At 37.2% G+C, this 14,563-nt stretch overlaps 1 long non-coding RNA gene across 8 annotated transcripts in view; it reads left to right on the top strand.

The window, feature by feature from the left end:
• LOC105486124 (uncharacterized) overlaps positions 1 to 14,563 on the top strand; it is a 329,958-nt gene that overhangs the window by 226,845 nt on the left and 88,550 nt on the right. For 7 of the 8 annotated variants that reach the window (XR_011620990.1, XR_011620988.1, XR_011620989.1 and 4 more), the window contains one exon: positions 14,231 to 14,390. This is a non-coding gene — a long non-coding RNA (uncharacterized lncRNA). Of the gene's footprint in view, positions 1 to 8,331; positions 8,497 to 14,230; positions 14,391 to 14,563 lie in introns of those variants that run through there. The other variant, XR_011620992.1, reaches the window with a different exon arrangement.

The raw sequence follows: 14,563 nt of genomic DNA, 5'->3' as shown, positions 1-14,563 counted from the left end.
ACTGAGTAGTCTTGATCCAAACAGTAAAGATATTTTTTGGCTCATATCTGAAATTCAGAACCAAATAAAAATAATAATGCTTGGAAACTGGGAAGTTTTTAAAATGCTTAAGAAATGCTTAATTTATCACTCACATTCTGTACTGGTTTTCCAAGTCCATTCTCTTGTAATTATTTGTCTGTTTTTATTTTTCATTTTTTATTTTTATTTTTATTTTTTTTACCAGAAAGCACCTAAAAAGTAATGGGTACTTTTTACTCTTATACTTTTTTCTTCTTAGTCACACTCATGGATATTAATAAACTGATATGTTCTCATTGCTGTTAATAATGATACTCAATCCTTATCCAAAATGTACTTCATACCAGGTACTGTGTAAGTGCTTTAAACAAATCATCTCAGTGAAATAATATCATTACATAAGATAACCAGGTATGAAATCATTTACAGACTATTTTGTAGTAAACAGAGAGAGTATTTTATCTTAGCTACTCTTTCAAATTGGGCTCGATTATTGGTTATTTGCAATAAGATTTGGCTAACTTTTTTCTTCTTAAGATTAAAAATAAATAGTAGATAAGAATTTTGTTGTGGGCCAGGCCTCCTGCTGGTGTGTTTTATGACTCTAGGCCAGCACTGCCGAATATAGTAGCTACTGGCTAAGTGCAGCCGTTGAATGCCTGAAGCATAGTTGGTCTGAATTAAAGATTTAAATGTTTTCTCTTAGACAATATTTAAAACAGCATTTAATATTTTTGTATTGATTAGATGTGGAAATGGTAATATTTGGATATATTGGATTCAATTAAATAGATTATTAATATTGATTTTAGCTGCTTTTATTGGGGGGAAAGTAATCCCTATTCAGTGCATGGTACAGGGACAGCTGGCTAACCATATGTAGAAGAATGAAACTGGACCCCTACATTTCACCGTACAGAAAAGTTAACTGAAAATAGTTTAAAGATTTAGATGTAAGACCTCAAACTATACGAATCCTAGAAGAAAATCTAGAAAATACCATTCTGCACATTGGCCTTACGAAAGAATTTATGACTAAGTCCTCAAAAGCACTTGCAACAACAATAAAAAAAATGACAAGTGGGACCTAATTAAACTAAAGAGCTTCTGCTCAGCAAAAGAAATGATCAACAGAGTAAACAGACAACCTACAGAATGGGAGAAAATATTTGCAAATTATGCATCTGACAAAGGTCCCTATAAGGAATGTTCACAACAGAACAAGCAAAAAACAAATAACTCCATTTAAAAATGAGCAAAAGACATGAATGGACACTTCTCTAAAGAAGAATATAAAAAAAAATGCTCAATCTCAATAATCATCAGAGAAATACTAATCAAAACCACAATGAGATACCATGTCACACCAGTCAGAATGGTGATTATTAAAAAGTCAAAAAACAACAGATGCTTGTGAGCCTGCAGAGAAGGGGAATGCTTACACACTGTTGATGGGAATGTAAATTAGTTCAGTCACTGTGGAAAGCAGTTTGTAGATTTCTGAAAGAACATAAACCAGAATGATCATTCAACCCAGCAATCCCATTATGGAGTTTATATGCAAAAGAAAATAAATTGTTCTACCAAAAGGGCACATGCACTCATATGTTCGTTGCAGCCCTGTCATCAAAAGCAAAGACATGGGATTGAAACCACCTTTGCAAAAAACATAACAGAAAATTATTGCAATGAGAGAGATCTTACCTAACCAACCCCATCTTGCTTCTAAGCTCCAAGTTGTCCTTGGCGTAGGCCAAACTAACTTTGGGAGGAACTTAGTTTATTGTTTAGCTTTGAAACAAAGATGAAAACAGCCTTTTCTCAAAACAAACCCCTTTCCTGCCTGGGGACTAGGCTGCCTTTGCAGGACTAAAAAATTAGCCACAAGATTAGAAATTATGGTTTAGGAGTCATGCAGCTGGAGGCTGCAAAATTCTAAATCTCCTCAAATTGCCCCTGGGGATAACATCACTATTGTAAAACCTAAGATCCCTGCTTAAGATATTTTGCAGACCTTCCCTGTGCTGGATGGATCAGCTGGCACCACGCAAATGAATAAACTGGCACATCTGATCCTGTGACCTTCATCCAGGAACTGACTCAGTACAAGACAGCTTCGACACCCTATGATTTCATCTCTGACCCAACCATCAGCATTCCTGACTCACAAGCCCCCTTCCCATCAAATTATCCTTAAAAACTCCTAACTCCAAATTCTCCAGGAAACTAATTTAAGTAATAATGTCCATCAATGGTGGATTGGATAAAGAAAAGAAATGTGACACACACACACATACGTGTGTATATACATATATATACATGTATGCTATGGAATGCTATACAACCATAAAAAAGAATGAAATCACGCCCTTTGAAGCAACATGCATGCAGTTGGAAGCCTTATTCTAAGTGAATTAATGCAGAAACAGAAAACCAAACACTGCACATTGTCATTTATAAGTGGAACTTAAACAATGGGTACTCATGGACATAAAAATGGCAATAGTAGACCCTGGGGACTACTGGAAGGGGTAGGGAGGGAGAGGGACAAGAGTTGAAAAGCTGTAGGGTACTATGCTCAGTACTTGGCTGATGGGATCAACTGTACCCAAACCTCACATCATGAAATATAGCTGGGTAACAAACCTGAATATTTACCCTCTGAATCTAAAAAGTTGAAATTACTACTTTTTTTACCTGCTTCTTTTTACTTTTTAAAATGTGACTACTCGAAAGTTTAAATTTTCATAACTAGAATTATTTGTTGAGCAGCATACAATTTCTCAAATCTTGGAACTAGATTGGACACTGACAGCTTGATTTCCTATTCCACACTGATTATTGCATTTTACTTGCTTTTATTTCAGCAACCATAGAAAATCCAGCTCCACAGAGGTGTGGCATCATAAAAAATGTAGCATAACTTGGAACACAGTTTGGGAACCACAGATATATACTATTAAAAACTCGACAATTTTTAGTTTTGTTACATATGCCATCTCTCGGTGGAATGATGAATTCTACGCTGTTATCAGAATACATATCTTATTCACCTTTATACTCATTCATCTATTCATTCATTCATTCACTTAGCTATTCATATTCAGTATCTAAAATGTGCAAAACATTGAGTGCTGTGTGCTGCTGATACAGTAGTGAGAAACGCTGACAAAAATCCCTATCTTGTGGAGTTTGCATTCTAGTAAATAGAAACAAAAAGAGAGAGAAACCTGAAGTGAACAGGAAAACAAGGTAATTGCAAGTCATGATAGGTGCTATGGAAGTGAGACGCCATGGAGCACTGCAGGGGTGGGGTGGGGTGGCCCCTTGGATGGGGCGGCCAGAGAGGCCTCTGAAATGACATTTGAATGGACACCAACAAAGGGAATAGTCAACCTGGAAAAGCATCTGAAAAGAGCATTCTGAAAGATTAGCAACAGCAAAGACCTTAAGAATGGAAATAACTTGGTTCCATAACTTGGGGTGCTAGCACAACAGAAAGAAGACTGCTGTAGTTGAGGAAGGGGAAGCCTGATGTGACAAGCTGTAGAGCTTGGCAGGTGCCTCTGTGCAAGACATTGTATGCTACAATCAACAGTTTCAGTTATTATTTTCCAAAAGCAAGGCTTAAGCTACCTAGTACAATGCTTTTCCTGTAGCATTGGAAAGGATGGCTAGGATGAAAGCAGGCAGAGGAACGTGGAAGGACTGGATTGGCTTAGTCTTCCGGCCTACATCTTTCTCCCATGGTGGATGCTTCTGGCCCTCAAACATCACACTCCAAGTTCTTCAGCTTTTGGACTCAGAACTTTGACCAAGGCTGAAGGCTGCACTGTTGGCTTCCCTTTTGAGGTTTTGGGACTTGGACTGGTTTACTTGTTCCTCAGCTTGCAAATGGCCTACTGTGGGACTTCACCTTGTGATTGTATGAGTCAATAGTCCTTAATAACCCCCCTTTATATATAGGTCTATCCTATTAGTTCTGTCCCTCTAGAGAACCCTGACTAATACAGAGGTTCTGTATAGGGACCAACCAAGACTGAAATCTTTGGGGAATTACCTTAATTCAATGGTAGCTTCCAGGTGTGCTACCAGGCAGGTAATCCAGAGCTCATGAAACAGAAAGACTGACAGACCAAATAAAGCTGCTTGGATAGTGAATTTATTAAATAAATCATAAACATACAGCAATAGCAAGGGCAAACAGACTGAGTAGACTGACATACTTGGAAGATGGAGCAAGTGGCACGGAAGGCAAGTCCTAAGTTATGCCATGTGTACATACTCAGGATTTTCCTGCTGACAATGCGGCTACAAGAATCAGGTGAAAGTGTGGTAGTCAGAATAATGGTCCTTGAAATAGCTTACACTTTAATCCTCAGTATCTGGGAATATTGGTGATTCCCTGAGTCAGTGTCTATGCAAATATCACTTTAAAGAGATCTTCTCCGGCCACCCTATCTCAGCTATCTTACATGGCTAAAGGGATTTTGCAGATGTGATTATGTCAAAGACCTTAGCAGGGGGATTTTCCTAGATTATCCAGATGGACCTAATCTGATCATACAAGTTCTTAAAAATTGGACAATATTTCCTGGGCTCCAGTCAGAGAAGTGTGAGGATGGATGGAGAGTCAAAAGAATGTGATGCTGCTGCTGTTGAAGATGAAGGAAGATGTCCACCAGCTAAGGAATGTGGGTGACCTCTAGATGCTGGAAAAAGCAAGGAAGTGGATTGTCCCCATCAAGCCTCCAGAAAGAAATGCAGCTTAGCTGACATCTTGATCTTTGTCCAGTGAAATTCATGCCAGACTTCTAACCTATAGAAGATAAGTCTGTGTTTTAAGCCACTGTGTTTGTGGCAATTTTTTATGGCAGCAATAGGAAAGTAATTCAGAAAGTGAAGCTGCGGGGCTGGACAGGTGAGAGGGGCCTTAAGCCAACACTTGCTCTATGAGAGATGCAAGGGCAAGACGCTGGCCATGGCCTGGCCACAGTTGTACTTCTCTGAGCAGCTATAGCCTTTGCCTGAATTTTGCAAGCAGAGCACATCTGGAGAATGAGTTGGTGGCTGCATCCAAGACACCTGAGCTGTCGATCTGAGGTGGCATAAACTGTGTATTGTAAATATTAAATATTTGTTTGGTCTTTCCATCATTTTTTACCTAAATTAAAACTCTCATTCGTTTCATTAAAAAAAAACTGTACTAAAAATACCATAAATTCCATCTATTCAACCTGTTTTTTTTTTTTTTCCTCACTCTGTCATACAGGTTGGAGTGCAGTGGCATGATCTCAGCTCACTGCAACCTCCATGTCCTGGGTTCAAGCACTTCTCCTGCTTCAGCCTCCCGAATAGCTGGGACTACAGGCGCCCACCACCACGCCCGACTAATTTTTGTATTTTTAGTGGAGACGGGGTTTCACCACGTTGGCCAGGTTGGTCTCGAACTCCTGACCTCAGGTGATCTTCCCACCTCGGCCTCCCAAAGTTCTGGGATTACAGGCATGAGCCACTGCGCCTGGCCTTAACCTGTTTTTAACATGCTTTACTGACTTACTCTTTGACATTATTGTTAGGGTCTGAATGTTTTATGTTCCCCTATCCCCAAAATTCATCTGTTGAAATCCTGATCCCCAAGATGATGGTGTTATGAGGTGGGGCCTTTGGGAGGTGATTAAATCATAGGCGAAGAATCCTTAAGAATGGAATTAGTGTTCTCGTATAAGAGGCCCAAGAGAGACCTTTTGCCCCTTCCACCATGTAAGAAACCAGTAAGAAGGCACTCTTTATGAACCAGAAAGTGGGCCCTCACCAGACACTGAATCCAACACGTTGATCTTGGACTTCCTAACTCCAAGATCTGTGAGACCTAATACTTTCTACTGTTTATAAGCCACTCAGTTTTTGGTATTTTGTTAGAGCACCCCAAATGGGTTAAGACATTTATGATATTTGTACATTTCTTTTTACCCCTTACACACTGTTAGTGGGAATATAGATTGGTGTAGCCACTATAGAAAACAGTATGAAGGTGCCTTAACATTAAAAACAGAACTGTCATATGATCCGGCAATCCCACTTCTGAGTCTATATTGAAAGGAAATACAATCAATGTGTCAAAAAGATATCTACACCTGCATATTCACGGCAGCATTATTCACAATAGCCAAGATATAGAAGCAATTAAATGTCCATCCAGAGATGAATGGATACAGAAAAGGTCACACAAACACACAAAGGAATATTAATTCGACCTTAAAAAAGAAGAAAATCCTGCCATTTGTGACAACATGGATGAACCTGGAGGACATTATACTAAGTGAGGGAAGTCATGCACAGAAAAACAAATACTAAACTACTTATGTGATGAATCTAAAACGGTCAAACTAAAAGAAGCAGAGAGTGGAATAACAGTTTCCAGGGGCTGGGATGAGGCAGAAACAGGAGGTACAAAGTTATAGTAGAGATCTACAGTAATAATAATGTATTGTATACTTGAAAATATGCTAAGAAGATTGATCCTATATTAAGCATTCTTATCATACACACACAAAATTTTAATAAATAGGAAGGCAAGAATAAATTTTTGGAGGTGATGGATAGGTTTATGGCAGATTGTAGTAATGGCTTTATGGGTCTATACTTATCTCCAAACTCACTGTGTACATTAAATATGAACAGCTTTGTGTATGGTAATCATATCTCAATAAAGTCGTTAAAATAAAGAATCCCACAAAAGGCAATCCTCCAAGGGTGTAAATAAGTTGAGTGTGTTCAGTGTGCCCCTTCTGTTGAGTATGTTTAGGGATTCTTGCTTCCTTGATGAACCTCACTTTTGTCATACACCTCCCATGGAACTGAGGAGGATATTTTGAGAATTTTCCAGTACTTCAGGCTGTCTGACAGACTCTCAGTAGATATGCAAGCTTTTCCAGGTGCTGTGAACTGTACATTCTGTTTATAGTCTGAAATCGAAGTACATTATTTCAGTACCTTGGTGAACACAATTATCTGTGTGCAAGGACAAATTACAGCTGTAAACATTTGTTACACATGTAACATACAGAGAGGTTAAACCAACTTGCACACTTGAATAATCACATATTATAATTGTAAGAGACATAAAAGTAATTTAAACACTATATTTGGCTTTTGTTCAAGTTTTTTTTTTTTTTTTTTTTTTTTTTTTTTTTTTTTGTGAGACGGAGTCTCGCTCTGTCACCCAGGCTGGAGTGCAGTGGCCGGATCTCAGCTCACTGCAAGCTCCGCCTCCTGGGTTCACGCCATTCTCCTGCCTCAGCCTCCTGAGTAGCTGGGACTACAGGCGCCTGCCACCTCGCCCGGCTAAGTTTTTTTGTATCTTTAGTAGAGACGGGGTTTCACTGTGTTAGCCAGGATGGTCTCGATCTCCTGACCTCGTGATCCGCCCGTCTCGGCCTCCCAAAGTGCTGGGATTACAGGCTTGAGCCACCGCGCCCGGCCTCAAGTTTTAAATATTAAAAAAAAAAACCACTAGACCATTATATTTTCAGTGTAATATCAGATCAAGGAGGCTGATAATGGCGTGACTGTGTCCCCACCCAAATTTCATATCGAATTGTAATTCCCACAGTTCCCACCTGGGAGAAACCCAGTGGGACATGATGAATTATGGGGGTAGGTCTTTCCTGCACTGTTCTCATGATAGTGAATGAATCTCACAAGATCAGATGGTTTTAAAAAATGAGAGTTTCCCTGCACAAGCTCTCTCTTTGCCAGCTGCCATCCACATAAGATGTGACGTGCTCTTCCTTGCCTTCCACCATGATTGTGAGGCCTCCCCAGCCATGTGAAACTGTATGTCCATTAAATCTAATTTTCTTCCCAGTCTCCTATATGTCTTTATCAGCACTATGAAAATGGACTAATACAGAGGCTGTTGTCTACTTAACTCGTTCAGACAAATGTGGTTTTTGATAAAATTTTGAACTAAAAATTAGAGATTGGTCTACTTTGATTATTTTTCAAAAGCACCACTAATACATGATTGGGTGGTTGGAGATGGTCTGAGAGATGGATTTTTCCTAACATAGAAAATCAGTTAATATTCTCTTGAATCATATCTATATATGTGAAGCCAGGTTTCTCATTTAAAGGACCTTTGGTTAGTGTGAGGTGCGGCCCATTTCTGAAAGGTTAGGAGTCAGCTTTTGTTAGCTGAACTTAGTTCATTGATTCCATACTTTCATTTAGAAGTTCCTTTTCTTTTCAATTTGTATTTTAGGAATAAGAAGACCAGCCTGGAAACAGAGAGAGACCCTGTATCTAAGAAAAAAAAAAAAAAAAAAAAAAACAACTATTAGCCAGGCATGGTGATGCATGCCTGCAGTCTCAGCTACTCTGGAGGCTGAGGAGGGAGGATTGCTTAAGCCCAGGAATTCAAGGCTGCAGTAAACCGTGATCTCACCACTGCATTTAAGCCTGGGCAACAGAGTAAGACCTTGCCTTTTAAAAAAGGGATGTGAAAACATTATTAATATTTACTTACCTTAGCAAGGTTTTCTATCCTAATGCAGAAATCAATATTATGTTAACCTCTCTTCAATTACAAAAGAACTATTAAATAAGCCAAAATTTTCTGAAAGTCAATCTCCATTTAGTAGTTTTCTTAAAGAATTGATTAATGGCCAATATAATAAAATATTTTTCTTTGGGCTGGAAAAATTCTGTTAAACCATTCAATTTCATGCCAATAAAGCAGTGTTTAGACAAATGTTATAATTGAACTGGATAAGTATTAATTCGATTCAGATTTGCTAGGACCAGCCAAGCAACCAGTATTTGCTAGTCTGTTGCAATAAAACCTTAGCATTAAGTTTTCTGTTCATGTTGTCACCAGGTTATATCCTCAGAGATCTGTCCTTGGACAATTAAATAAAAGCCATTTAGCAATTAGTCCATGAAGGTGTTAAAATTGTCTTATAGTTCACTAGTTATACTTTGATGTTGCCAACTTCTATTAAATAGATCAAGGTTGAGGCAGTAGGGAAGGAAGAATGTTTTAATGGAGACTTTATTGCAACTGAGAATTACAAAAGATGAAGAAAAGTTTAAGCTTATTTAATAATGGTAATAACATAAAGTCTGATATTTAAATGTCTTTTAAGCACTTTTCATTAAGAGATGATGTGGGAAATAGGAAGGAATACGTTGACCCATGGAAAATTAACGATGCAGCATGCACGCAGACACATCCCCACTTCTGATAAACAACACTCATCATCAAATACAGTGCACATATGTAGAGACATCATTATTAAGTTAGAGATTAGACACAGCTTTTTTTTGGAGTATGAGAACCTTAATAATAGGCCTCACATTTATAATTCTGAAATCTAGAATTTACAGATAGCTCTTTCATTTAAAAAAATAGAAAGCTTAACCTTATTTAGGGTATCTGTAGCTCAAGCTGATTTCTGTAGAATTCAACATACGGGGCTGCAGATATGGCTCTTACCTTGGGAATAGTGAGGACGATTGCCAGCAGTCCCCATGGCTTTTCCCTCTCACCTTACTTTGAGAGGATTGGGGGAGGTAGGAATCAGGGGAGGCTCTGGAGCCCTAGCTGGAGAGTGGAAAGACAGAGAAATCAAGTCATAGAACTTCTAAACCCTACTGTCTCTTGCACTTGTCCTATGCTTCTTGTCCAAGTTGTATGGACTGATTCAATAGCACCTGAAATCAACTTGCATATGAGAATGAGCAGATTTGGGAGGAGCATAAACTGGGCTTAGCAATAGTTAGTAGTGCTTACTATTGGGAAGTCATTAAGAATAGTGCCTTAGCTGTTCAGAGAATTGGCAGCTTACCTTGTTCCTGAAATTGTCTTTGAATTCCTATTTTCAGAAAGAGGAGAAAACAAATAGTGAATGTATGCCTGCACTGTGACAGGACTACTTTTTTTTTTTTAAGAAATATCAGATACATAACCTTTCAGTGGAGGACAAACCATGTTCAAAAAGAAACAAACTCAGAAAGGAAGAGGGAAGGGTCATATGTATAGAATATGGAAGTGGATTTAATCACATTTATATAAAAAATTGTCCAAATGGCTAGTCAGATAAATACGTCTCATATTTGACCATTCTGGTGTCATGAAAAGATGTTCTTTTACCACCTTGATAATCACACGTATGACACATAAAAAAAAAAAAAAACAAAGTCAACCAAAAATAAATTCCTAGTTTTCAAGTCTGATGGTGAACAGAAACAGCCAGTCTTTGTTAAGGTTTCTGATTTAATTACATACTTCTATACATCATAGAAAATATTTTGGTTATCATTGTTCTTTAAGGAATTAAAAAGCATTAACAGATGTCTAAAAAGTTACTACTTTAAAGAACTGTATAAGAACATTTGGGAAAAAGGTTTAGAAACCCAGGCAACTTTACAAATAGGTAACTAATAATAATTATCCTAGAATCATGGAAATAAAAGAAACTATAAGGTCCATCCTTTTGTTTTAGTCCCACCTTTGTCTTCCCAGAACATTTTGTATTCTGTCCTATCAGGTAGTGTTCTTTCCACGGTACTACATTGTGATTAAAAAATGTAGCAAAATATGTACAAAAGCATTTTATATAGATAAATAGGAAGCAATTCACTCTTTAAAGAAAACTTGTAAAACTAGTTGCTAATGCCAAAAGGAGTAGAAAAGCTGCGGTTTGTGTTAACTCTGTTTGCAAGTTGAGACAGGGCTGGAGTGAGCGTGGAGCATGTTCTTCAACTGCAATCGCGTGTCTTAGGTAACAGGATAATTCTCTTTCCTTAGTGACTGCCTCCATAACATTCACAAGAGCAGCCAGTACATACTGGGGTGAAGGTGGGGGTGAAACAGGGGGATCCTTAAGGTGTCTTCCTTCCAACCCATCTCAGTTGAGCATATTTGTTGTAAAAATCAGAGAAACTCTTCAAAGTTTTGCAATATAATTCTTTGCCATTTCTGAACATAGTGGAGGTGGTTTAGGAAATCTTAATGTCTCCGAAGCTTTCAAATAGAGAAAACAGAGCTCATATATGTCCTCCACAGTGTGGAAACAGGCAGTTTGTTGAACAGTCTTTTATGAGACTTGTCTTATTCTGTAATATGACATTAGTCATTCTTGACCAATTGTCTTGATGTCTCCATTAGGTTCTGAATGACTGGACCCTTCTAGGCACTGTTGTGTATCCAAAGTCTTAATCAGTAGAGTAAGTAGTTTCTAAATTAGCAGGCCTTAGAAAACATTAATGTACCAAGCCTTACCTCAGTTTAGGTTTATAAGATATTTTACATTATAAAGCTCATTAACATTACTAATACTTACCTATTTATAACAAAATACTCAATATTACTCAGTCTCACTGTGCAGATCATATCCATAAGGATGGACATCTGATACCCAATTCGTTATTGTAAACATTTGATAAACATTTTATTTGACCCCATATTAAGCCCAGGGATGTAAAGAAAACTAAAGCAATAAAGAAGGCAGACGTCTATAGGAAAACAAAAGAACCAAAGTAAAATAAAGCCCAGTTGACTTTAAATATAGGGGTAAGGGGGTTCCAGTCATATCATTAGACCTTGAAGTCAATATTGTATTTTTAACACAATACTTTCTGAGGCTATCAGGAAAACTGTCATGTTTAAATGAACATTCTGTTTAAGAAGGCGTGGAACACAGGTATATCCTTATGGAAACATTCATCAAGCTGTATACATAAGATCTGTGTACTTTTGGTATGTAAATTATAACAATTAAAAGAAAGAACATATGAAAGTATAGATTATACCCAGCGTCTATACTAAAAAAAGAGAGGCTCTTTTGGCCAGTCTCTTAGCTATTTCACCCACTTATTTGGAATATTTGTTCTGTACAGCTCAGGATTTTTGTGTTCTAATGTGTAGTATGCATTAGTATAATATTAAATTCTTTATCTCATCATTACTTTTCGTGAAAAGTTTTACTTCTTATACAGGATTTTTAAGTACCTGCTCATTTGTCTAATGCTTAAAATATACACACAATATAATTAACTTCCTCCTAAACAATAGATAAATTGATTTTGTGGTCAGAAAGCCCGTGCTTAGATATAAGACAGGCTACAAATGTGAATTTATGCAGTTTGGAGAAGGCATAGAGATAATGTCAACTTTAATTCCTGTTTTTCTCCAAACACAGAGAATAGGCCAAAGGTCATGTATGGAAATTAAAAAAAAAAAAAGGAAAACAGATGTTAGGAAGCCCCCTATAGGAATGGAAACACAAGCAGCACTGAACATTATTTAAAAGCAAAACAAAACAAACATCTATTTAAAAAAAAATCTAGAAAGTGATTATCTTATGAAGGTTCTATTTTCATAATGATTTGTTTAATATAGTTTGACTTTTTACTATTTTTCTGAAGTTTAATTTTATATAATCTTTATGTATATAAAAGTTTAATTTTATATAATCTCTTCCTTATATCTAGAGACAGAATTTGGGAGCAAAACAAGATTTTAGAATCTTCCCATTATAAATTCCTAAAAAGATGATGTCTGGAGAATAGCCTCTTCTCAAGAACCAAAATACAGTCACTTTATTCCTCAAATAATCTAACTTAAAAAATGTTTGTCTTTCAATTAACAGTGGTGTTATCTTTCAAAATGCTTATTATTCTTAAATTTTCATTCCATTAAGACACATTAATAAGTTTCCTTGATATTAGTAAGAGCCATGCAGATTTATTGTGGTGAAAATAGACAGGTATAATTTCATGTTAGATTATAAATTACACCCTAATGACTCTCAAATGGATTGTCAATTCTTTTTGTACTTAAAGAAGATCTATGTGTTTGACATGCTTTGACGTTTTATATATGATCTTCAGCCAAATAAAAGAAGATATTGCAAGATCAATGAGAATACAGAAATATATGGATGATGATCTGAAACTTTATAAACACACACAGAATGGACATCTAGACTCTATCTTGAAACTTTTCTCTGTGTTGTGTTTTAAAAATCCAGATAAGATTCATAAAAATGAAAGAAATGTAATATGATTAAGAAGCAATTTCTAAAATTTTAAATTAAACTCAAATTAAGAGGAATTATTAAAAATACACATTCCTATTGCTGTTGTAATCTTGTGTAGGAATGCAGAATAAGCTTACTCAATGTTTTCTTAAATTAAATAGTTATTAACCTTTCAGATATCACCATGTGTTGGAATTCAAGAGTTATGAATGGCCCTCACTATACCAGTGCTTTCTGACTGAACTTCTCTCTGTGCTAAATGCAAGAGACCCAATAGTTAGGCAGGTATAACTTCGCCCCTATTCAGCCTGAAGAAGTTACAGAAGACTGATCATTGTCCCTCTGCAACCCCTAGGATTAAGGGTTCTCTTATAAAAGGGAGGGGGGAAATGTCAGAGGAATTAGAACCAGAGCAACTCCATTTTGAATAGGGGCTGAGTAAAATAAGGCTGAGACCTGCTGGGTTGCATTTCCAGGAGGCTAAGGCATCCTAAGTCACAGGATGAAATAGAGGGTCAGCACAAGATACAGGTCATAAAGACCTTGCTGATAAAACAAGTTGCAGTAAAGAGGCCAGCTAAAACCTACCCAAACCAAGATGGCAATGAGAGTGTCCTCTGGTCGCCCTTACTGCTACACTCCCACCGGCACCATGACAGTTTGTGAATGCCATGGCAACGTCAGGAAGTTACCTATATGGTCCAAAAATGGGAGGCACAAATAATCCACCGCTGTTTAGCATATAATCAAGAAATAAGCATAGAAAAGGGCAACCAGCAGACCTTGGGGCTGCTCTGCCTATGGAGTAGCCATTCTTTTATTCCTTTACTTTCCTAATAAACTTGCTTTGGCTTTAAAAAATAAAAATGAAAAATACATATTTCTCAACATATCTTTCTATTCAAAACTTCCCACTGATGGCTTTCTTGTGTGTCTGTGTATTTGTTTGGTTTAGTATTAACCAATTGACTTAAATGATGACAAAGGAGAGTTGGCATGCATTTGCAGTAGGTGTATAATTAAGAGGATGTAATTAAGGATTATTGCTGGATGTATTTACATTAGGGATGTAATTAGGAAGAAAGAAGAGTCAGTGCAATAGCCAAGGCATGGATGCCAAAATGTGCTTGGAAACTCAGAAACTGAAATGTATTTCTTTGTAGGAGGAACTTCCGTGGTCATCCCAGTCATGTGATGTAAGGGCAATGACAGCAATGGTATAAGGAAGAGTCCGGAAGCCACCATGCCCAGAACCATCAGCCTCAAGCAAATCATCTTCCCTTGTCCTCTTGCTCTCATCTTACCCTTCAGACAAAATCCATGGTATACTATTTTTATGTGCGTTCTTATTTTCTCATGAGTAGAAGCATTAACGTGATGAGTTTAACTACAGTTCATTTTATTTATGAGTCTCTGGTTAAATGTTAATAGCCTGAAGTCAAGTATCAAACAAGAATTTAGGGCTAAAGATCTTGCAAGTTGTACTTACTGCCTAT

The sequence above is a fragment of the Macaca nemestrina genome, chromosome 3 (genome assembly GCF_043159975.1).
Source record: "Macaca nemestrina isolate mMacNem1 chromosome 3, mMacNem.hap1, whole genome shotgun sequence".
Lineage (NCBI taxonomy): Eukaryota > Metazoa > Chordata > Mammalia > Primates > Cercopithecidae > Macaca > Macaca nemestrina.
This window is presented reverse-complemented; position numbering and strand designations above follow the sequence as displayed.